The sequence below is a fragment of the Eschrichtius robustus genome, chromosome 1 (assembly GCF_028021215.1).
Source record: "Eschrichtius robustus isolate mEscRob2 chromosome 1, mEscRob2.pri, whole genome shotgun sequence".
Taxonomy (NCBI): Eukaryota; Metazoa; Chordata; class Mammalia; order Artiodactyla; family Eschrichtiidae; genus Eschrichtius; species Eschrichtius robustus.
In genome coordinates, this window is record NC_090824.1 from 86,595,843 (window position 1) to 86,621,190 (window position 25,348).

Sequence of the window (25,348 nt, forward strand, 5' to 3'; positions counted from 1 at the left end):
CTACACATTTCTGGACTATGGGAAATCCAGTGACATAGAGATCAACCTGGGGCATAGGAGTAAAGGAAAGACATGATGGCCTTAGGTACTGAGAGAAGCACAGCATATATTGTTATAAAGTTCTTATATGGGAAACTGTATAATATTACTTAGAGGTAGACTGTGATAAATTAAAGATGTATACTATAAACCCTAAGGCAATGGCTAAAATAAGCCAAAACCAAAGAGTTATAGCTAATAAGCCAACAATGGGAAAAAATAGGGAACACAACCTATGCGACTAATCTAAAAGAACACAGAAAACAATAGCAAGATGATAAATTAAACCCAACCTTATCAATAATCACATTAAATGCAAATGGTTTTAAGACCCCAATGAAAAGGCAGAGGTTGTCAGATTGTACTAAAAGAGACAATTATATGCTGCCCATAAGAAGCTCATTTTAAATATAAAGACACATAGGTTTAAAGTAAAAGGATGGAGGAGCATCTGCAAGTCCTATATATTTGCTGGTCAGAATAAGAAATGTTACAGCCACTTCAAAAACAATGCTGCAATTTTTTACAAAGTTAAACATACATCAAGAGGGAGGGGATATGGGGATATATGTATACATATAGCTGATTCACTTTGTTGTACAGCAGAAACTAACACTACATTGTAAAGTAATTATACTCCAATAAAGATTGTTTTAAAAAGTTAAATATACAATTACCACATGACACGTTAATCGCACCCCTAGGTATTTGTCAAGAGAAATAAAAACTCATGTTCACAAAAAATAATAAGCGTATAGCAATTATAGAAAAATTATACATAAATGCTGCAAGAAATAAATAAAATGTCCTCTAGCAGAAATGGATGAGCAGTTGTACATCCATATGACAGAACGCTTGCTACTCAGCAGTAAAAAGGTACAAAAGATTGAGAAATGCAAATTAAATCTACAATGGGATATCATTATATACCTATTAAAACTGCTAAAGTTATAGAACTGTAGGTTCACATAGTTGTGAACATTTTAAAATAATATACAGAAAAGCAACTGAATTAAGTAAGAGTTAGCAGGGTTGATGGATATAATTCAAAGTTTAAAAATATCAATTATATTCACATTACCAGTAACCATCAGTGAGAATGTTAAAATTAAAATTTAAAAATGCCATTTACATGAAAAACTGTATAGGGAACTGTTCAATAAAGATGTGAGAGACCTCTACACAAACTGATTCTACAATTATATGAAAATTCAAAGATCAAAAATTTCCAAGACAATCTGAAAGAAGAATAAACTTGGTGGCCTCCACTACCAGAAATCAAGAATTAAAGATCGAGCAATTATAGCAGGTGACATTTTGTGAGGATAGACAAATAGAAGAGAATATAGAGTCCAGAAAGAGATTCACACCTGTGGACACTTGACTTATGGCAAGGATGGCACTTCAGAGCAATGGATAAAGAAATGTCCCTTTAATAAATGTGCTAGGTCAATTGGTATCCCATATGAAAAAATGATACTGTTGGTCAGGAATTAAGGCAGAGTTCATCTGAGAAATTTTTCTGTCCCATGTAGCTTCAGCTGGGGTAAATCACCTGTAATTAGTTGACACACTTCCAAGATGACTCATTCAGCAATATGGATGGACCTATACATATTTGTTCCTTTTCAGATTCTTTTACTTTATAGGTTATCACAAGATTTTGAGTATAGTTCCCTGTGCTATACAGTAGGTCCCTGTTGTTTATCTCTTTCATATGTAGTAGTGTGTATCGGTTAATCCCAAACTCCTAATTTACCCAACCCCCTCTTCCCCCTTTTGTAACTATAAATTTGTTTTCTATGTCTATTTCTGGTTTGTAAATAAGTTCAGTTGTATCATATTTTAAGATTCCACATACAAGTGATATCACGGGATATTTGTCTTTCTTTGTCTGACTTACTTCACTTAGTATGATAATCTCTAGGTCCATGCTGCTGCAAATGGCAATATTTCATTCATTTTATGGCTGAGCAATATTCCATGGTATATATGTATCACATATTCTTTATCAGTCCCTCCGTTGGTGGACATTTAGGTTGCTTCCATGTCTTGGCTGTTGTCAATAGTGCTGCAATGAACCCTGTGGTGCACGTAACTTTTCAAATTAGAGTTTTCGTCCTTTCTGGATATATTCCCAGGAGTGGAATTGCTGGATCATAAGGTAGCTCTACTTTTAGCTTTTTAAGGAACCTCCAAACTGTTCTCCATAGTGGCTGCACCCTTTTATACACCCCCTCTCCAGCTTTTATTATTTGTAGACTTTTTGATAATGGCCATTCTGCCCAGTGTGAGGTGATACCTCATTGTAGTTTTGATTTGCATTTCTCTAATAATTAGCAATGCTGTGCATCTTTTCATGTGCCTGTTGGCCATCTGTATGTCTTCTTTGGAGAAATGTCTATTCAGGTCTTCTGTCCATTTTTTTGTATTGAGTTGTTTGTTTTTTTGACATTGAGCTGCATGAGCAGCTTGTATATTTTGGAGATTAATCCTTTGTCAGTTGCTTCGTTTGCAAATATCTTCTCCCATTCTGAGGGCTGTCTTTTCATCTTGTTTATGGTTTCCTTTGCTCTGCAAAAGCTTTTAAGTTTAATTAGGTCCATTTATTTATTTTTTATGATGGGTTTTTTAAGCTATAATTTTGTAGCTTATCTGGCTTATTCTCATGGTTAGAGTGACAGTGATAATCTCATGAATTTATACATTCCAACCATGAGCAGAAATTTCCCCCCCAATTCTTGATTTGTTTATGTAATTTCTATGGTTTTTTTTTTTCTGGTTTGCTCTAGAAGTCTTTACAACCATAAATTCTCTTCAATGTAAAGCTATGAAAGTTTCCCATAATAATTATTATATTCTCTGCATCATTTTTCTTTTATAGTGGATTAATCAATACAGGTTAGAATGAATGATCACTCTATCAGTAGTTCAGGAGGCTTTCTCTAACATCTTAATTTTATTTGTTCTTCGTATTTATAAAACATACCATATATTTTTTCAAAATTTTAGTTCTACATAGCTGTATAACTCATGCTGGTTTGGGGTTTCACTCTGAAATAAAATTAAAATTATTTTTGTAGCTTTACTATGAATCCAGAACCATATTTTGTCTTTTAAGTCATCCTCTTTTTCATAAATTTTCTCACCTATCTCTTTCTCTTAAGTCTTCACTTACTTATAATCTCACTTATAATCACTATAAAAATTGGAATGCCTACAAAGACAGGGCCTTATAAAATTTAGGATAGGTATAAAGAGCAAGTATATATTTTCATAAAACTTGTTCATGGGTAGTAAAATATTTGTGGAATATTTCCTAGAGTTTTTAATACTTCCTTTCACCAGTGGATATCTATAAAAACCACTTGCATGGTTGACGTATGTCTTAGCATGTGATTTCATTTTTTTAAAATTATGGTAAGATCAAGGATTGTTTCTACCTATTCTCTCTCCTCCATATTAGTTGAAGTAATTTTGCAGATTGGAGGTGACTTTTGCTACATCATTAAATGTACAATTATACTGCTGTGATTATATTTTCAAATGGAGTTAAGAAAAGAAGGCTTAAAAGAAGTGTGATTCATCATTTCAAAAGTTAGAGAGTGGTTTATCCCTATAATAATCTTTTTGGAAAATAACCTACCACAATATAGAAATAACTCAGAAATGAACATTCCAGCTTCTTTTCTCTTAACCAACAAAGGGTCCCTCTAAATGTGCTAAAGTTTCCAAATAAGACTACTCCGTGACCAGCCAAGGAGAGAAAGAGTCACACCAACATCTGGTTCACTGCTGAAGAAACAACAGAAAACCTCACGTTTTACCTAGTGAGTGATGCTGGTGTTTCTACTCTTACTACTACAGAGAGTGTTGAAGGACCGAAGGCAGGCCAAGTCCTTGTTCACAGAAGTCTTCTTTCAGAACATAGCTGCTAGCATCTTCCATTACAAGCAGGTGCCAAATGGACAGCATTTTTATTTTGTCCCAAGCTGAATAGGAACTTTTTGGTAAACTTTCCCCTGTGTTGATGTTTGAAGAGAAGTTATGCCTGTGGAAGAATCCAAGGGATGAAAAATTTGTCTTCACTATTTTTTACAATTCTGCTTTTCAGTAAGGACTATTATTTGTGAGAAGCTCTTGCAAATTACTGAATTAATTTTGATGTAAAAGTAGCTATTATAGCCAGTCATACACTTTTGCTAAAAATCTTCTTTCAAGGTAAGAACGTGTGTGTGTGTGTGTGTGTGTGTGTGTGTGTGTGTGTGTCTGTCTGTATGTACATACACAAAGTTGAGAGGTATTGAGTTATGGGAATGGTTGGGATGGTGCAGAGCAGGTAAAAGGAAGAAACAGAATGGGATACCATAGTTCTTTCGTAGCATTCTACCTGTGTCTAGTATTCAACTCTGTCCCAAATTCTACTGACTTTTCAAGTGCAGCTCAAGATCCACCTCAAACCGAACTCTTCCCTTTCTGCCACTGGCAAATGGCCTGATGTCTGAATTCCTATAGCACATTTACATTCCATACTTAGGTTAGCATTCAGTACATACCACTCAAAATTGTACGGTCTTTTAAAAATATGGTTTAAGATTGTACTTTTTGTTTTTCCTCAGATAATCTTAATCTTAGGGGAGTTCTTTGCCTCCCCCCCCCCCCCATGATTCCATGATGAAAAGGATAAAAAGAAAGACTATATAAACATAGCCAAGCCTGGACCTAGACACATGGGTGTCTCCAGACTAATAATTTGGTTCCATTTCAAAATGAATTTTTAGATATTTATTCAACATTTACTTAAAGGGGTAGGAAGATTCTGATTTCCCATTAATAAAAGATGTATACAGAGATAAATTCATTTGTTGATTCACTTTGCTGCCCAAAGCAGAGTCAAAAGTCTGAAAAAAAGAGCAAACAAAAGTTTCCTGCTTTCCTATAGCTCTTATTCTCTCTTCTGTTCTTTTGTGATTATCCAAACCAGACAACTTCTTGGCAAGCTCATTAAAGATTTAGATAATGAAGGAAATTCCTCAGTCCTGTGAACAGCCTTGTGCTGTGCAAACTTTTGATCTCAGAGCTTCAGCTGCCAGCTACTGCTGTCTTTTGGCTGACTGCAATTGCATGTGCATGTTGCAAAATTATTCAGTAGAGGCATGTTCGTGCTAGTGAGGACTAGCTTACATTTCCATCTGAAGCTCTATCTTCTTCAGCTGCATTTGTACAAATTTGCATTTCCATAGTAACATAAAAAGCCACTTGAGAAAATCTAACTCGGCAAGCACCTCATTTCTAATTTATTCCATGGATATTTTAATGCCCCCATGTCAGTTCTTTAAGCAGCAGTCAAGCTGGCCTACCCCTTAGTCAGATTCTGTACCTACCATTTAGCAACTCTTCTTCCTCGTGACTATCTTCCTCCCAAAACCAGTCTTTCTGGCTGCTATATTATAAATTTATTTTGCCTTTTAAAAATGTGACTTTTAACAAAAAAAAAAATGTGACTTTTTATTTTCCTCTTGTTATGATATATAAGAAGCAAAGAAATTCATTATAAAAAGTATAAGTTAAGGGATCAGATGTAGCAGCACATTCTAAATTTGCCACTCCCTGTGCCTAAGAATCCTGACAAATCTTTGGCTCTCCGACCTCAATTTTTATCATTTGTAAACTACAGATAATAATATCCTCTTTGCAGAGTTGCTGAGAACATCAGCAGCAATTAATCATCCTGATACTCTTTGTCAACGATAGCCAATTTTGTTGCTAACAGGTACTATGATATTTTTAGTTCAGCCTTTGACACACATTGAACTGTATAAAGAGAACCTGAAGTTATTAAAAACTCAAATGGTTAATATTATTTGGAAAATCATCATTTATCTATTAATTCATGTATTCAACAAAAATACACTGGGTTCCATTAGGTGCTAGACATTTTAATTTTTGCCAAAACTTAGCTTTAAAAAAACATGCATAAATGTAACATGAGTTTCTGAAACCATGCATGTATCTGTGTGTGTGCACATGTGTAGGTGTAATATGTGTTCAGGATTGACTGGATAGAAAGATGAAAAGCTGGAAGTAAACATCCCCCTTTTATTGGGCTGACTTTCAAAGGTAACTACTATTAATAGTTTTTTGCTCATTATTCAATTTTCATATGTATCACTTCATTCATTGAATTAATATTTTCTGAGTACCTTTTGTGTACTAACCATTCTCCTAGTTTCTTGGGATGCAGTAAGGAAAAAAAATAAACCAACAAAATTTTTTTTCTCTTCTATCCCCTCCTTGGGATGTGCCGTGTATAAACATTTGTCCTTTATATATTGAGGTATAATTTATATGTAGATGAATGCATGTATCATAAGTTCAATGAGTTCTGATAAATACATACATCTGTGTATCCCCACAAATGAATCAAGATATGGAATATTACTACCCCAGGAAGTTCCATCATGCTTCTTCCAGCAAATTCCTGCTCTAGCCCCACATCACAGGCCACCATCCTCTGAATTCTAATACCAAATCCTTACCTGTTGTAGGGTTTCAAAAAAAATGGAATCATACAGTATCTTTTTCATAAAGTATCTTTTACGTCTGGCTTCATTTGCTTAACAAAATGTTTTTGAAATCTGTCCATTTTCTTGCGTGCATCAGTGGCTCATTACTATTTATTGCTCCATCGTATGAATATACCACAATTTATTTATTCATTTCCTTCTTGATGGATATTTGGATTGTTTTTGGTTTGTGATACGAACATTCATAGACAAGTATTTTTTGCCAACATATGTCTTTGTCCCTGGAGTGAAATTGCTGGTCCAAGGATATGTATTTTAACTTTATGAGAAACTGCTGGTTTTCCAAAATGTCTGTATCATTTTACACTCCCACTAACAATGTATGAGAAATTCAGTTGCTCCATATCTTCACCAACATTTAGAGCTTCTATTGTGTATGAAGTGATATATAATTTTGGTTTTAATTTGCATTTTCCTGATGATGAATAATTTTGATTACTTTTTCACGTGTTTAGTGGTTATCTGGCACATTCTTTTGTGAAGTGTCTATTCAATTATTTTGAGCACTTTTTAATCAGGTTGTCTTTTCATTATTAAGTTGTAAGAGTTTTTTATATTTTCTGGACACAAGTCATTTTTTCCGTTATATGTATTATAAACATTTTCCTCTAGGTTATGGCTTGCCTTTTCATTTTTTAACATTGTCTTCTTATGAGCAGAATTTTTTAATGTTAAGGAAGTATAATTTATCTTGTTTTCATGGTGCTTTCTCTGTCCTGTCTAAAAAGCTTTGACTACTCCAAGTTTGCAAAGATAGATTCCTCTGTGTTCTTCTGGAAGTTTTAGCTTTTATATTTATGTTTATGATCCATCTTAAATTAAGTTTTGAGTGTGCTGTGAGATAGAGGTCAAAGTTCATTTTTAAAATATGTCATCCAGTTTTCCAGCATGACATTCTGAAAAGACTTTTCTTTCTCTTTGAATTACTTTGGTGCCTTCTTAAAAACAGTGATCATACACTGGTGCTATTTTTAGACTATTGATTTGGTTCCATTAATCTGTATGTCTATACCTTTATGCCAATATCACATTGTCTCAATTATCATAACTTTATAGTACATCTTGCAATCATGTAATGTAAGTCCTCTAACTTTGTTCTTCTTTTTGAAGATTGTTTGGCTAAGTCCTTTCAAATTCGGTATACATTTCAGAATCAGTCTGTCAAAATTTCTTCAAAAAGGCCTGTTGGAATAGTTTTCATTGTAGAGCCCTTAAATACCTTTTGTTAAATTTATTCTGAAATATTATGTATTTATTGATTCTACTGTAAATGGTATTTTTAATATCTTATGTCTTTTGATTATTTATTGCTTACATAAAATACAATTTATTTTTGTATTTTGACTTGTTTCCAATGACTTTGCTAAATTCATTTATTAGGTTTAGGAGTCCTACTGTACATTCCTTAGGGCTTTTTATGTACATCACCATGTAATCTGCAAATAAAGACAGTATTCTTTTACTTTCCAATCTTTATGTTAGGTATTTATTTATTTAAATGATTGTGCTAGCGAGAACCTCCAGCACAAAGCTGAATAGAAATGGTGAGAGTGGACATCCCTGCCCTATTTCCCCTTTTAGGGGGAAAGTATTCAATGCTTCGCTATTTTGATTTTTTTCTGTAGGCTTTTGAAAAATTGACTTTACTCTCTAGAGCACTTTTTATTTTACAGAAAAATTGAGCAGAAAGTACAGAGAGTTCCCATATGCTCTCCTTCCCGCACTCCCAGTTTCCCCTATTCTTAATATCTTGCACTAGTGCAGTAGATCTGATGTTTATGTTACAATTGATAAATGATTATTGACATATTATTATTAACCAAAGTCCATATTTACATTAGAGTTCACTCTTTCTGTTGTACACTTTATGGATTTTGGCAAATGTATGTCCTGTATCCACCATTATAGTATCATACGGAACAGTTTTACTGCCCTAAAATTCCCTGTGTTCTGCTGTAGGTTTTTTTTTACAGATAACACTTGATCAGGTTGAGAAAGTTCCCTTTATTTTTAGTTCTCTGATGATTTTTATCGTGAATGGGTATTTAATTTTGTTAAATGCTTTTTCTGCATTTATAAAAATGACTATGCAGGATATTTTTGGCCTTCATTCTGTTAATATGGTCTATACTGATTGATTTCCAAATGGTAAACCAATATTGCATTCCAGGTAAACCTCACTTGGTCATGATGCATTATGATTTTGATATATTGCTGAATTTAACTTGCTAACATTTTGTTAAGAATTTTTATGATTTAAGCATGAGGAATATTTTTCTATTGTTTTTTTTTCTTCTTCTTATGTTTTTCTCTAAATTGGATACTAGTGTAATATTGGCCCATAAAACAAGTTGGGAAATATTTCCTCCTCCATTAGATTCTGAGACTTTCTGTAGAATTGATATTATGGGTACAAACCAGTTCATAGTATTACTTTATCCTTTCAAAATATTTACAATCTCTATGATGTCCCCTCTTTCATATACATACTAAATATTTACCACTTTGTTATTTTTAACTGTCTTAATATAGTTGAATCTTGTTTATACAGACCTTTGCCTTTTAATCAGTGTTTACTCCATTTACATTTATGTAATCATTGATATGACTGTGTTTAACTCTACCATCTTGCTATTTTTCTTATTCTTTTGTTTTTCCTCTTTTTCTGTCATCTTTTAATCAAATATTTATTATTGTTCCATTTTTTTTGTTTTTTTTTTCAGCTGTCACTGTTTTCATTTTCAGTGGTTGGTCATGCAGTTACATGAATTATCAACTTATAACAGTCTTATTTATTTATTTATTTTATACAGCATGTTCTTATTAGTTATCTATTTTATACAAAAGTGTATATATGTCAACCCCAATCTTCCAATTCACCCCAGCACTGTATTTCATTGAATGTCTTCATTATATGTCTTCATTATATGTTGTCTACATATTCCCGTTAATAGATATTTGTTTATTTTTGCTATTAGAGGCAATGCCACAGTAAAAATTCTTACACACTTGGCCTATTTGTATGACGATACCAATAGACTACATTTATGGCAGTAGAGTTGATGGTTCAGAAGTAGAAATATTTGAGATTTTGATAGATAATCACAAAGTACGCTGAAAAAGCCATTCTACACTCCTACCAGGAGGAAAGCTTTTGTTTCCAATACCCTCCTCTATACACATATTATATGACAATGTTCTGAAAAAGAGGTAAAATGATGCATATAATTTGTATCAATGGAAACTTCCCAGTGATATGTCAAACTGATATTTTAAGCTGAATCATTTTTGTGGTTTCCCCAGTATCTATTTTTCAATGTCTGAGGCATAGGAATTTAGTGAGCAATTACTGAATAAATGTGAATGGACATAGTGGATTCTTATACTTTTTTAAAAAAAGGCAAGTCAGAACATTTACATTATTAGGAAGGCTGAGAAAATAAAGAGCTCTGACACTAAAATGGTTAACAGAAATTAAGAAACACACACCACTGACAAGAGCAGCTCTGGATGGGGTTCCAAGGAGGAACCGCCAGACCAACTAGCTGAAGTTTTATAAATCTAAACCCTGGTCTATATTTAACCACTCTTCCCTGATTATTTACTCCCTTCCACTGCAGTGGTCTGGACTCCTGAGAAGCATGTTTTCACAACTGGCTGGAAATGAAAGATTAGGTGGGTTAGATCAAACGCCTCTTCCCTGTGATCAAGGGAAGGAAACTGAGACCTTTTCAAAACATACTCACTAGATTAGCCATACAGTTTGGGACTTGTTCTAGGCAGAGAGCACAACACCTCCTTTATATACTCTCTTATGTCTACTCAGAGCCTTTAAGAAATTAAGTACAGAAATAGAAAAGGAAAAAAAGAAAGTAAAAGAAGACAGACAAGGAGGGTCACAGAACCTAAATAATTTATGCAAATAACTCTAATACACCTGAAGCCAATGTCCAAGATTGTCCTTTACATCTACTTACCACAAAATCCAAAAAGATTTATAAGCAGAATTACTTTAAACAAGTATCAAAGAGAAAAATACTCATGGAGAACATATGAAGAAAAGGTGTGCATCATTTGGCCACATCATCACACTTCTCTGAGTCTTTTATTCCTTCTTTGGTTGACAAAAAAAAAGAAGCTACACAGAAGAGGTAGATTTTGAGCTGATTCATGAGGGATGAATAAAATTTGCTAGTTAAACAAGAAAGGAAGGATATTGCAGGCAGGAAAGAGGAACTCTCTCAGGAGGCTCCGCTGTCCTTTACTTCCTCAGAGTTAATATCTCCTTCCTCTGGGCTTCTGTTGTACTGTGTATTTATTTCTACTACGAGGATCTATTTGTTTGCATATGCCTGTACCTCCAATGTTTAACCCTGGGCCAGGCACAGGGGGTCAGTCACTGAACACTTCATAAATAAAGTCATGGAATGGTGAAATGGAAGGGTGTGTTTGGGGAGTGCTATATCTGTTATTGTTTTGGCACAGTACTGGATGGTATAGGGCCAATATTAAGTATTTAGGATGTGTGGGGGTACCCTAAAACATATGATACAATTAATACCACTCAGTGCCCTAAGGCAGAATTATCCTCCAGCCATTGGCAGAATAGGGACTGAGACAGGAAAAACTGGTTTGGGGGAATCACAGAAGGCTCTGTGGAAAAGGTGGACACCAAATAGACTCAGAAAGATGGATAACTTGTGTGGAAAGAGGGAGGGAAGAAGGTTTGGAAGGACCAGAAGTAAAAAAGTGTATGGAGCATGAAGGAGACAGGTAGGAGTGTAGATTGTTGCATGAAATGAGGCATCTCAGGGAATTAAGGGAAATAAGGTGGACAGATGGAGTCTTTCCAAATAGGAAAGACCACAAAAGTCAGGCAAAAGCATTTGTACTTAATCCCAAATAACGGAGGAGAGTGACACAATGGCAGAGATGTTTAAGAATATCTGGTACCAGTACAGCGGTAGCAGCCAAGAGATTCTGAGAAACTTGATGTTAGAGACTGAGTATTGCTTATTATGGTGTTATTTCTGTGACTAGTACAGTGTTTGACACATAGCACATTTGTAATAAAATTTTAAGTTGTCCTTCTGCCTATAATTTCCCTGTCTGTTGAACAAGGAATGGAAGAGGCTATAGCAGTAACTCAGGCAAAAGGTGACTACAACCATGACTATAGGGTCCCTGTGTAAATGGATAAAAGGGCAAATCTCAATGACATTTCAAAGAAATTAAAAATAGATCCTACTGACAGATTTGAAATGGTGGGTGAAGAGTTTCAAAATGCTGTTTGGGTTTCTTGCCTGAAGCAATGATGTATGTAATGGGATGAAATGGGAAGGATGGAGAGATAGAGAGTTTGGGTGATGGAAACATTGAAATCGGTGGGGCAACCAGACCTCCAAGTTTCTTACAGGCGTTGGAAATTTGAAACTAGAACATAAGTGAGAAGTTAAGACTGAAGATTGTTTCAAAGAGTAAAAATGGGAAAGAAGAAGAAGAAATAAAGTGAGGCGTCTGAAGAAAGACTTCTATGAAGGTTTTCTAAGAATGTTGAGTAGTGTCTGAGATGTGAGTTAAAGTCTAGAAATACAAGTCACAGAATACAACCAGGACCCTCATTGGAAAAATGTTCTTGTTCTTGTGATTGTTCTACTATTGTGAAGGTTTAATGGCTTATAATGTGTGTTCTACAAGAGTTGGTGGGATAACTGAGGTTAGAAAGGAAGTACATTAAGAAAGGTTCACTGGACTCTCCTTCTTTGGGTTTCCACAAAATGGACATTTATTACAAATAGGAAACTTAGTGGCAATGCTCATAATGCATCATGGGTTTTACTGTCTTTTTTATGCCATTAAAGAGACTTACACATTTCCCTATTGCTTAGGAGACATATATATTAAGATTCTCTTGGAGGCCACTCATTTTGTGTGGCAATGTGTGTAAAGGACAGACTGGAATTTTCTAGATGAAACATTGCAATGTTTTGTGTTCACACCTGCTCTCATGCTGTTTGCTGATTTCCTTGGCTTCCCTCCTCACACCTCCAAAACAATGCTTTAGCCCATTTGAAATGCTCCTGAGGGTAGCAAAGATTGATAGCTCTGTTTTCTCTCAAAATCATTTAGCAATTCCAGAAATCTTTATTTCTGACATGACACAGCACACCTCATCTGGCTTTTCATATAAAAGATACCACAAATACTTCTTATACAACTTTTGGCTGCAGGGGAATGATAAAAATGGGAATTAGTCTTTGCTTTAGACAAAAATAGGATATTTATACATAAGACAGGAAAATGTTCAGAAATGTTTGCAAATGCCCATTGCTAACAAGAAAAAGTAATTGAAGATTTCTACAGAGGCACGGTTTTCAAACATTACTGAGGGTAATCCAGAGAAAGACATGCATTTTACATCATGACCCAGATGTAACACACCCACATATACATACACACACCCCACATACAACTAAGACAAAGTTTGAAGAAATAATACTTATCCTTGCTTGCTACCTGGGGGATATATATTTTTAGAATTTTAAAAAATTCTATTCTATTCTTTTGTTTTCTATTCTATTCTACTCTATCCTATCCCATCCCATCCCAGTATAAATAATGCTGGTTGTGACTTACTAAAATGATTTTATACCTGAAGGCTGAAAAACATTGCTAAACCATTTTGAGGCCCATATGAGCAAACTTATTTTTCTGGACTTGGAAATATGCTATAATTTTTCATCCTTGGGCACGTTATAGATCATATTTACATCTCTTCTTCCCAGGTCAGCAATTAGCCTTATTCAGAGAAGAAACAGGCACTTGGATGGGGGCAGTTCATTCCCACAGCCATCTTCAAGTTGTCACTCACAGCAATGCATCCTCTCTGTCCTGGATCCCCTCTTGCCACCATGGGAAGTTAAGGAGGGGCTCTACCTTGCTATTCCACACAACCCTCACACACATCACAAAACAATGTTCCTATAAAGACTGTGCCAAATGATGGACTGGTGTTTATTTTTCCAGCCACTTAGTCAAATAGCTCCAGTGATTCAAGAAGCAGAGGAATCTAAGAAAGATGGGATGAGAGCAGTGGTGGCTCCAGATTTTCTATTAGGAAGAAGTCAGGGTCAGTCATCTGGTTGGAGGTTGCCTAGGGGACCTGTCCTAACCTGTCTTTGTAGAACCAGACGACATATTTATCTGAGGAGGCCTGCTGTGTTGGGAGGCTGGGAGGCTAGGTCCTCTCAAGCTACCCTATAGCAGAGTCAAGAAACTAAGTGAAGTCTTTGTGGAGAAACAATTCTGAATTAGAATCTTTTTTTCCTTCCAGTTTTATTGAGATACAATTGACATACAGCACTGTGTAAGTTTAAGGTGTACAGCATAGTGATTTGACTTACATACATCATGAAATGATTATCACAATGAGTTTAATGAACATCCATCAACTCATATAGACACAAAATTAAAGAAATAGAAAAAAACTTTTTCCTTGTGATGAGAACTCTCAGGATTTACTCTCTTAATAACTTTGATATATAACATAGAGTAGTGTTAATTATATTTATCATGTTGTAAATTACATCTCTAGTACTTATTTTTCTTATAACTAGAAGTCTGCACCTTGTGACTACCTTCATACAAGCCCCTCTGCCACTCCCCACCTTTGGTAATCACAAATCTGATTTCTTTTTCTATGAGTTTGTTTGTTTGTTTTTAAAGTATAACTGACCTACAACACTACGTTAGTTCCTGTTACACAATATAGTGATTCGATATTTCTGTGCATTTCAAAATGATCACCACAATAAGTCTAGTTATGATCTGTCACCACACAACGATATCACATAGTTATTGACTGACTCTATTCCAACACTGTACATTTCATACCCATGACTCACTATTTTGCAACTTGACCCTCTTAATCTCCCTCACCAATTTCTTTCTTCCTCTCATCCCCTCCCCTCTGGCAACCTGTTTGTTCTCTGTATCTATGACTCTGTTTCTAAAGAAATGCTTTCTCAGAAAAAAATCACTTGGCTTGCAACATTCTAGCAAAGAGAAATCGCTCAGGGATCTCTTTTAGTGAGTACATAAAAATGATATAAAAATGTATGATTTCAAAGATTTATATGAAGAGTAAGAAAAAGTGAACAGGGCAATTCCACTCCCAGGTATATACCCAAGAGAACAAAAAAAAAAAAAAATGTCCATACACAAACTTGGACAAAATTTTTTGGAGCAGCATTAGTCATAACAGCCTAAAAATATAAACAACCCAAGTGTCCATCAGATGATGAATAAACAAAATGGGGCATATCCATACAAAGGAATAGTATTCATCTATAAAAACAAAGTACTGATATACACTATAACAAGGATGAACCTTGAGAACATGTTAAGTGAAAGAAGCCAGACATGAAAGGACACTATTGTATGATTCCACCTACATGAAAAGTCATGTAGGCAAATCTATAAAGTAGATTAGTGGCTTCTAGGGGACATTGGGGCTAACTGCTAATGAGTGTGGAGTTTCTTTTTGGGAAAATGGAAAAATTCCGGAATCAGATAGTGCTGGCGGTTGCACAACACAGTGATTATACTAAAATCCACTGATGTGTACACTTAAAAATGGTGACTTTTATGTTACGTGAAGTACCTCTCAATAAAGAAATACTATCAAGAAAAAAAAAGAGGTAAATTCAGTTTATCTACCTTCTGCATTATCACAATGGTTGTTATGTGACTAAGTGTCTCTAAAGAGCTTAAAATGATTTTTTAATGTAGGTTAAATTTATGAAAAATATATTTTTGCAATTCTTTAATTTGTCAAACTCTTTTATGTTATACGTATTACCACAAATTCTAAATTAGACAATTTTAAATGTAAATTTTATGGTTGGATACAACTTATCTACTCTAAGCAGTATGTGAGGGTGCTTTTACCATCATCATTTATTGAACAACTGGTCCTTGCATGATATTGTGCTAAGTGCTCAAGAAACAAAGAGGTCACTAAATCTTGATCTCTGTTCTAAAGAGCCATTCAGCTCATCTGGGAGACAGAACATGGCACAGAAGTACCCACTTCAGTAGGAAGACCAAGGGCCACGCCAAGTGGGAGCTCCAGTGGTGACCATCACAGGCATTCAGAAGAAGGGGGGATATAAAGCTTCCTGGAGGAGATGGGTCTTTGCATGTAAAAGAGGAAGACATCTGGGCAAAGGAGAGAAGAGCAAAGACTAAGGACAGGAAGGCTGTGGAGAGCTTGCTTAGTACCTGGCTTCTGTGGAGATCAAGGCAATTTCCTCTCACCATCATTTTCTTTCTACCCTCCCACTAGGGTCTGAGAGTATTCATCCTGTTTTAGAGTTAGGACAACAACGAAGGCACCGGGATTTCAAGAAGGGCTCAGTTATAAGAAAAATAAACTATAGTACGTTGAAGAGCTTTTTGAAAGAAGGATCTGTGGTTTTCCTTGGAAAAGATATTCTCTTGCCTCCCAGGCTCCAGCCAGCTTTTGGTAAGATATGTCACTAAAAGGAAAATTTAAGTCGTTTTTAAAGCATCAAATTTTCATTAGAACTTGCCCAAACTGCAATACTATGAAGACAGAGGAGTTTTGGAACCTGTAGACATCTTTCTTTCCAGTGCAGTGAGAAAGATTGGAGTTCTAAGCAAATTCCAATCAAACTTAATTTAGGAAGTTAAATAATAATTCAGGAAAATATACGTTTAAGAACATTTCCTGCTTTCTCAAACCATGAAAATGTGAAATGGCGTATATCAGAGATGTGAATCCAAATGTAGAAATTAAAAAGCTCTGTGTGCTAGAGTATAGAAGAGTGGTGGTTTTACCTTACTTGGTGGCCCCAGTAGAGAATAAAACTGGTTTGGGAGCCTGAAAACTAGATGATTCTTATCCTGTATCTGTTTATCACTTTCTCCTTCACCTAGCCTTAGCACCTGACTGTTAAGCCAACAGTACTTACCTACTATATGTGAGGTATTATTCTGCACACAGAAGGGGGAGAGAGAGATGAGTAAGGCATAGTCCATGATATCAAACTTCTTATTCTACAGATCCACATTTCCCAAAGTTTGCTCCATGAAACAATGCCCTGGAAGTTCGTCGACAAACAAAAGTTTGATGTCTAAATTAGTTTGGGAAACTCCTAGATCCCAGAGCCTCCTCTTAGTGACTGATAGTAAAAAATGGAAGGAAAGAAAACCTTAACTCAGAACTCCCTGTACACTACCCTCTATTAAGAACCTGGACCTAGTGACCTGTATTAGACACCAAGACAAGTTGCTTTAGTTCAGTGCTGTTCAATAGAACTCTCTGCAGTGTTGGAAATGTTTTATGTCTGTGCCATCCAATATGGTAGCTACTAGCCACACTGCATTGCCATGCAATATGGTAGCTAGTAGTCATAGAGCATCTATATGTGGCTAGTGCAACTGAAGTACATAATTTTTCAACTTTATTAATTTTGATGAATTCAAATAGCCACACATGGCCAGTGGCTACCATACTGAGCTGTGCAGCTCCATATCATGAAACATAAATGTTTTAAAAATCCTTTTAATGGAAATTTAAAATTTTCAACATTTTGCACAAACAGGAAAGTGACAGACACTTTGGGAGGTTTTGAAAGAGTCGAAAAGATTCCATTTTTACCCTGACTTTTGAAATCCTGTCACCTGAAACTGCTTTTCCAAAATCTTTGTTGATATATTAGCCCTCTAAATCCTGACTAGGACCACTTTTTGATTTCCACATTTACATACATCTCAACATTGTACAACTCTTAGGAAGAAATGCACCTCTGCTGCTCTGGGTAATTTGTCTGTCCTGTCTGATCTTCAGGCGTGATGCACAACCTGAAGATGAACTTCACATGTGACAGTCTGAAGGTTCCTGGGATTTACTGTCAGATCTAGTCAGGCAAAAGACATTGTCAAACAGGTTGATATAATTCTAAAATATTCATTATCAAAGGTTTCCTTCCTCAAAAGGTTTACTTTTCTTTTTTACATTTATTTTGTTTTTCAAAACATGTCTTCTTTATTTTTGTAGTTATGAATAACATTAATCCAATGAAATATTTTCAGGTTAAATGCAATTGGTAGTAATCCTGAGAAGGCTATAAAAATGGCAGCTTTTATTTCTTTATTCCTTTTCTTGTGATACTTGGCTTTTGATGTCTTGAGAGGGCTTCAGAACGCCTCCCAATTCTTCACACATTGGCTCATTTTCAACTTCTTCTGCAGACGTCCGGAGCCCACGACGCCTGCCTCCACAGGCTTCATGCTTTTGTGGCTCCAGCTTCACTTCCTGCTCACAAAGCCTTTCTGTCTGTCCTGGAGATGGACAGGCTCTGAAAGCAGCCCACTCCCAGAAAGAGAAGAGCAGTGTCTTCCACGCTGATAACAGCCAAGGCTCCCACCTTCTCCAGTAAAAGTGCCTCAGGAACAGTCGGCTGTGTGGCACAGAAGCTGGGTATTTTATGAGTCAATCATCTTGAATAACCTCCGGAGGGGAGCTGTAGATTTTCTCCATTCCACAAATGTAAACAAATTATTAACAGAAATTGACAAGAAACCTGCAGCCTTCAGTGAAAAAATCCTATGGAAGCCTATGTATTTATCAGATATTATTTTATTTACTCTGTGGTTTAGGTCAGGAAGGTCAGCTGTCTTCAGAAATAACACAAACTCTTGCCAGGTTGAATGAGAATTTTTGTTGGGCAACCACAAATGGGAACGCTGGATTGCCTTCACCAGGTTTAGCTGGTTAGACTCTGGTATGCCTGGGCTAAGTAGAGTGTTCCACTGCCTTGATCCTTAGGTTGGATCACATATCGGATCCACATATGAATTCAATCAGATATTACTCCTCATTACTGTTAGCAAACCATTCTCCATTTTCCTCCTAATAAGAATATGTTTACTATTCCATAAATTAAAATCTGGCATTATGGTGGGGGGGGCAGCAGAAACAAAATAGCTCAGTTTAGTTTGGAGTCTGAGTCAAGATTTTCACTCATTAGCTTAATGGATATAAAATCTGGTCTCAGTCCATTAACTACCTGTGTAAGTATGACGGTGGAAAGTAAGACGCCCTATATTGTATGTACTCTGATAAATGTTTGGCATTATTTAGATAAGACTTAGCCCTAGAAAGTAACTCATGAGGAGAGGTAAACATGAATTTCAGTGCTGCTAAAGCAACAGGGACCAGCATCATTAGCATTTTCCCAAGTCCCTGCTAACCTTTTAGGGAGCAGCTCTCCTGGCTGCTACAGATGATCAGGATTTGGGTAGCTATGGATTCTTATCTTCATATGAACTTAAACCATTTTAGGCCTGCTCCATAGTCGAAATGGTCAATAATTTTTTCTATATTTCTTTGACTATAAAATCCAGGAACTGGTGTTGGTTGATACCAGTCTGAAAACACTCATTGTGTTACCCAAATTCCTGGGCAGTCTGCTAAAGGTATACCATCTGTGAATTTATTTCAACCTTTTATATTTTAGTAATTTTATATATTTACCTCTTACTGTTTAGTGATCATTCATTACTCATGTATTCATCCAATTAGAGGTAACTGCCATGGTCCACAAGAAAGACTGTGGTAGTCTGATCTGACCTGGTGGAAATGGAGATGGAGAAAAGTGTTGGGTTGTAAACACATTAGTAAGCCAAATTTGCGGTATTTGTTGTGACTGTCTGTGAGAGTAAAGAAGAAGCTGACTGCAAGGCAACTTGCAGGTTGTGATGTAGGTAACTGACCAGTGGACTAGAAATAGGACTTTCTACAATAGAAACAGATTTGGGGTTAAAAATGAGGATTTACTTATTTATCTGAGATAGCTGATGTACAATATTATGTAAGTTACAGGTGTACAACATAGTGATTCACAATTTTTAAAGGTTATATCCTTTTTATAGTTATAAAATATTGGCTATACTCCTTGTGTTGTACAACATATCCTTGTAGCTTATTTATTTTATACATAATAGTTTGTATCTCTTAATCCCCTACCCCTATATTGCCCCTTCTCCCTTACCTCTCCCCACTGGTAATGACTAGTTTGTTCTCTATATCTTGAGTCTGTTTCCTTTTTGTTGTTTTATTTTTTAGATTCCTCATATAAGTGATATAATACCGTATTTGGCTCTCTCTGTCTGACTTATTTCACTTAGCACAATACTTTCCACGACCATCCATGTTGTTGAAAATGGCAAAATCTCATTCTTGGTTATGGCTTACTAGTATTCCACTGTATGTATGTATGTGTGTGTATATATATATGTATTTGTGTGTTGTATATGTATTTATGTATATATAGCATCTTCTTTATCCATTCATCTGTTGATGGGCACTTAGGTTGCTTCCATATCTTGGCAATTGTAAATAATTCTGTTATGAACACTGGGCTGTATCTTTTCGAATTAGTGTTTTTAGTTTTTTTGGGATACATACCCAGGAGTGGAAATGCTGGGTCATATGTTATCTCTGTTTTTTAGTTTTTTGAGAAACCACCATAATATTTTCCACAGTGGCTGCACCAATTTACCTTCACACCAACGGTTTATGAGGGTTCCCTTTCCTCCACATCCTGACATTTGTTGTTAATATTTGTCTTCTTTTTGATGACAGCCATTTTGACAGGTGTGTCAAAAATCATTGTGATTAAAACCACATCTCATTGTGGTTTTAATTTGCATTTCTCTAATGATTAATGATGTTGAGCATCTTTTCATGTGCCTGTTAGCCATCTGTATGTCTTCTTGGGAAAAATGTCTATTCAGGTCTTCTGCCCATTTTTTAATCTGGTTATTTGCTTTTTTGATGTTCAGTTGTATGAGCTGTTTATATATTTTGGATATCAACCCCTTATCATTGATATCATCATTTGCAAATATCTTCTCCCATTTAGTAGGTTGTCTTTGCATTTTGTTGATGGTTTCCTTTGCTGTGTAAAAGCTTTTTTTTTTTTTTTTTTTTTTCCCAATGTGTATTTTTATTTATTTATTTATTTACTTTTGGCTGCATTGGGTCTTCGTTGCGGTGCGCGGGCTTCTCATTGAGGTGGCCTCTCCTGCCGCGGAGCATGGGCTCCAGGCATGCAGGCTCAGTAGCTGCAGCACGCGGGCCCAGCTGCTCCGCGGCACGCGGGATCCTCCTGGACCTGGGCTCGAACCCATGCCCCCTGCACTGGCAGGCGGATTCCCAACCACTGCGCCACCAGGGAAGCCCTGTGTAAAAGCTTTTAAGTCTAAATAAGTCCCATTTGTTTACTTTTGCTTTTATTTCCTTTGCTTTAGGAGACATATCTAAACAATTGCTACAATTTACGTCAAAGAGTGTCCTGACTGTTTTCTTCTAGGAGTTTTATGGTTTCCAGTCTCACATTTAGGTCTTTAATCCGTTTTATTTTCATATATGGTGTTAGGGAATGTTCTAATTTCATTCTTTTCCATGTAGCTGTCCAGTTTTCCCAGCACCACTTACTGAAGAGACTGTTTTCTCCCCATCATTTATTCTTGCCTCCTTTGTCATAGAATAATTGACCATAAGTGCATGAGTTTATTTATGGGCTCTCTATTCTGTTCCATTGATCTATGAATCTGTTTTTGTGCCAGTACCATGCCGTTTTGATTACTGTTTTTGTGCCAGTACCATGCTGTTTTGATTAGTTAGTCTGAAGTCAGGGAGCGTGACTCCTCCAGCTCTGTTCTTCCTTCTCAAAATTAGTTTGGCTATTCAGGGTCTTTTGTGTTTTCATACAAATTTTAAGATTATTTGTTCTAATTCTGTGAAAAATGTCTTTGGTATTTTGATAAGAGATTGCATTGAATCTGTAGACTGCCTTGGGTAGTATGGTCATTTTAACAATATTAATTCTTACAATCCATGAACACAGTATATCTTTCGACCTGTTTCTGTCATCTTCAATTTCTTTCACAGTGTCTTACAGTTTTCCAAGTACAGGTCTTTTACCTCCTTAGGTAGGTTTATTCCTAGGTATTTTATTCTTTTTGATATGACTATTAATAGAACTGTTTCCTTAATTTCTCTTTCTGATAGTTCATTGTTAGTGTATAGAAATGCAAAAGATTTCTACATATAATTTTGTATCCTGCAACTTTATCAAATTCATTGATGAGCTCTAGTAGTGTTCTGGTGGTGTCTTTAGGATTTTCTATGTATAGTATCATGTCATCTGCAAACAGTGACAGTTTTACTTCTTCCTTTCCGATTTGGATTCCTTTTATTTCTTTTTCTTGTCTGACTGCTGTGGCTAGGACTTCCAATATCATGTTGAATAAAAGTGGCAAGAGTGGGCATCCTTGTTTTGTTCTTGATCTTAGAGGAAATGTTTTCAGCTTTTCACCATTGAGTATAATGTTAGCTATGGAAGGAATTCATCTTTGAACATGTGTTGTAGGAATTAACTTTGAAACATCTATGTGGGAACATCCAGTGGACCAGTGTCTTTCCAATGTTTTGACCATAGCCCAGATAAAGAAATATGTTTAACATCATAATCCCATGCTCCCACACAAATGAAAAAAGTTTCATGAAATATAATTATTCAATATAAATTTGAAGTACTCTGATATTCTCTATTCTATTCCATATTTCATTTTTAACATGCTGGTCTCTATTCAGTCAACTGATTTCAAACCCACTAATTTCCAGTTTGGAAAACACTGTAGTACACAGTTTTATTTATTTGTCTATATATAGGAGACATATCTGGGTTTGAGGTATAGGTGTAAATGAGAAATCAGCATATAGGTGGTAAGTGGATCTACAGATGTGGATGAAATGGCCTAGGAAGACAGTGCACAGTGAGAAGAGTAGAAGACCAAAGATCTAATTCTGAGATATGGGGAAATGGCATAAGGAAGACCAGGAGAATGTGCTCTACAGAGGCCAACGCAAGAGGCTGTTTTGATGAAAAAGGAAGAATGTTCAAATCAGTTCAATGCTGCTAGGAGATGGAACTAATCACTGAAAAGTCTCCATTAGATTTAGAGATGACTGGGTCTCTGGTCACCTTTATGAAAGAAATCTCAGGGTATGAAAGGAAAGAAGTAGATTTCTGTAAGTTGAAGGAGTGAGAAGTAAGGAAAGAGAAATCGAGTTACGTATCTCCTTCAAAAAGTTTGTCTTTGAAATAAAAAAAGTGAAATCAGTAGCAAGTGGAAAAGAAAATCAGTGACCAGATAGAAATAATACTGTAGTTTCTCTTATGTGTCATATAACTCTTCATTTCAAGGTCAAGGCAGTTACCTGGGGCCAGCTCTAGGATAAATGAATAAATACGTATTTGCCTTATACATGCTCTTTTGTGTGGTTGTGTAGTATTTCATTCTGGGTACGTTTGTATGATTACATATGTAAACTATAAATATATATAAATATTATTTATGTAAATTATATGTATATTATACATATATTTGTATATTTATGTATAAGTGTGTATATGTGTTTTATATATATATATATATATATATATATATATACACACACACACACATATATATATATGTGTGTGTGTGTGTATCCTAGTTTGAAAAGAACACATTTAGGTGGGTATATGGGTATATCAGCAAAGTTTCTAACTTGTTCCTTATGCAGAATCCCCAAGGTGTCCATGGGATACCTTCAACTATCACAGAACGGTAGAACTTTTATTGGGGAATGCCCTAGTAAAAGACATATAATACCATCAAGGGCTGCCAGTCTTCCTTCTGGTATAATTCAAAGAATGGGTTGTACATTTTTTTTTTTCCCCCAGTGGCAGAGAAGTATTTCAAGGCTTTATTTGAACATGCCTTGAATTTCAGCTTCAGAAAGCAGAGAGTAAGAGAGTGATTAAATTTCAGCCTTAATATCAATCCAATTATCAACTATGTCAAGACATGTAACTGCCCCATATTTGAGTGACTGCCAATGATTAGTAATAACCTACAATCTCCTTGACATTTCTCTCAAAAATATCCTATGGTTTCTAAACTGAAATCTGCCAACCTTAAGAAACATAGGTAAAGGAGATACTATAATAAGTAATAAGGTCTCAGTGGAAAGACAGTTTGCTTTAGAACCCAGTTTCTCAGCCATCTGGGCAGAATAACTATGTTAAATCCTCTCTTAACGGCCTTTGGTTAAAGATGGAGTATTTATAAATCACTTTGGATTTAAGGAGAACTGTATTGATTCTAAACTATAGATTGTTATAAACCATGATCTTCATTTTGCTTTTCTTAATTAAAAGAATGTGAGGGATTTAAGAGAACTAGGTGGTTGCAGCTATTGAAAGTAAACTCTGAATGTTTCCTAATTTCTTCCCTGATTATTCTAAAATATTTATACTTCTTTTTATCTGGAAAGACATTCCATACACAAATAAGAAACTACGTCAGACAATGAGTCTGGTGACTCAACTTATTGGCTTTTCCTGGAAATCAAGATACTTCTTTTTCAGGACTGGGAACCTAGAGGTGTCACACAGTCAAAAATGCTTCCATCTACTGGTCAAAGTCAGGAATACACTAAGTGTTCCTCTGCCTAAAGTCACTAGTGGAGAAGACAGAATACCCACACTGAGCAGAGCTTGGCTTCAAGGCTCAGATGCTCAAAATAGTGGGTTCTTGCTGATGATGAAGGTAAATTCTAATCAAAAAGCAGCCTATTCAGATAGATCAGCAGTGGAGCAGAGGGGTAAGATTAGAACTCAAATACCCTGAGGCTCTGCTGTGTATTCTCTTGCCAACCTAGAAACAGGCAATAGGTTGTGACTGCTTCAAAATATTCAGTGGCAAAGTGCTCTGCCTCTTGCATTACCAGACTTAGTAGGCTCTGGAAGTCTGAGTCTGAAACCAGTATATGAAATGGCTTAAGAGGTCAATTGGCCCTTTTTCTCAATGCTTAGTTGGGTCACTGGTTCCCTCAGAGTTATTTTAGTTCATTCCTGTGGGTGAAAATACGTGACTATTTTCCTTTCCTACAGTCATACGGAGTTAATTTGCCATGGTGAGCAGTTGCCAAATAGGACAGTGGAATTTGTCTCACTCCTGTGGTGACTTTAGATATGAAATGCCAGGCTGCTGGCCTGGGGGAAGGTGCTGTAAGTTGCAGGCACAAAGCCAAGCCTCTCCAGCACCCTTTGCTCCCTTTGACAGCCACCCTCCTAGGCTGCAATCTGGTCGAATTAATTCTCAGCTGCCAGATATCAGGACTTTATCTGCATTGTTAGCATTCCTCCTACCCTTCAGCCTCTATTCATTTAATGGTTATCTGATGGGGACTGATATTAGATGAAGAGGAATGTTCAAATCATGCTGGCTTTGGCAAGTGGGAGCTAAAATAGCAGAACTCCAGTTTAGAAGAGAATATTTGCTCACCGATATGAGAGTTTTGCTAGGACTCTGGAATAGGAGGGAAGGTGATTCTAAGAAAATATTCTGGCAAAGGGGACATAGTTATTTAACGATGTTCCATGTACTTTATTTATTTGGCCACAAGATGAAAAGAAAGCTACAAGAGAAGCAAAGAACAGGTATGATAGGAACATGCTTCTTCATGTTATTTTTGACCATTTTTTAGGCAAACATTCTTTCTTTGTAATCTCAATGTTATACCGAGTTGAACAATTTATTTGCATTGAACTAAGTTGAGCAAGAAGTATTAAGATATT

General features: G+C 35.9%; 1 protein-coding gene across 22 annotated transcripts in view; it reads right to left on the bottom strand.

Annotated features, from left to right (window-relative positions):
• Window positions 1-25,348, bottom strand: part of RASGRP1 (RAS guanyl releasing protein 1) — a 996,665-nt gene that overhangs the window by 438,620 nt on the left and 532,697 nt on the right. For 2 of the 22 annotated variants that reach the window (XM_068549130.1, XM_068549129.1), the window contains one exon: window positions 19,189-19,284. The exons of the other annotated variants lie outside the window; for them this stretch is intronic. The gene's annotated coding sequence lies outside the window, so the exon portion shown is untranslated. The remainder of the gene's footprint in view (window positions 1-19,188; window positions 19,285-25,348) is intronic. 22 annotated transcript variants of the gene reach the window in all.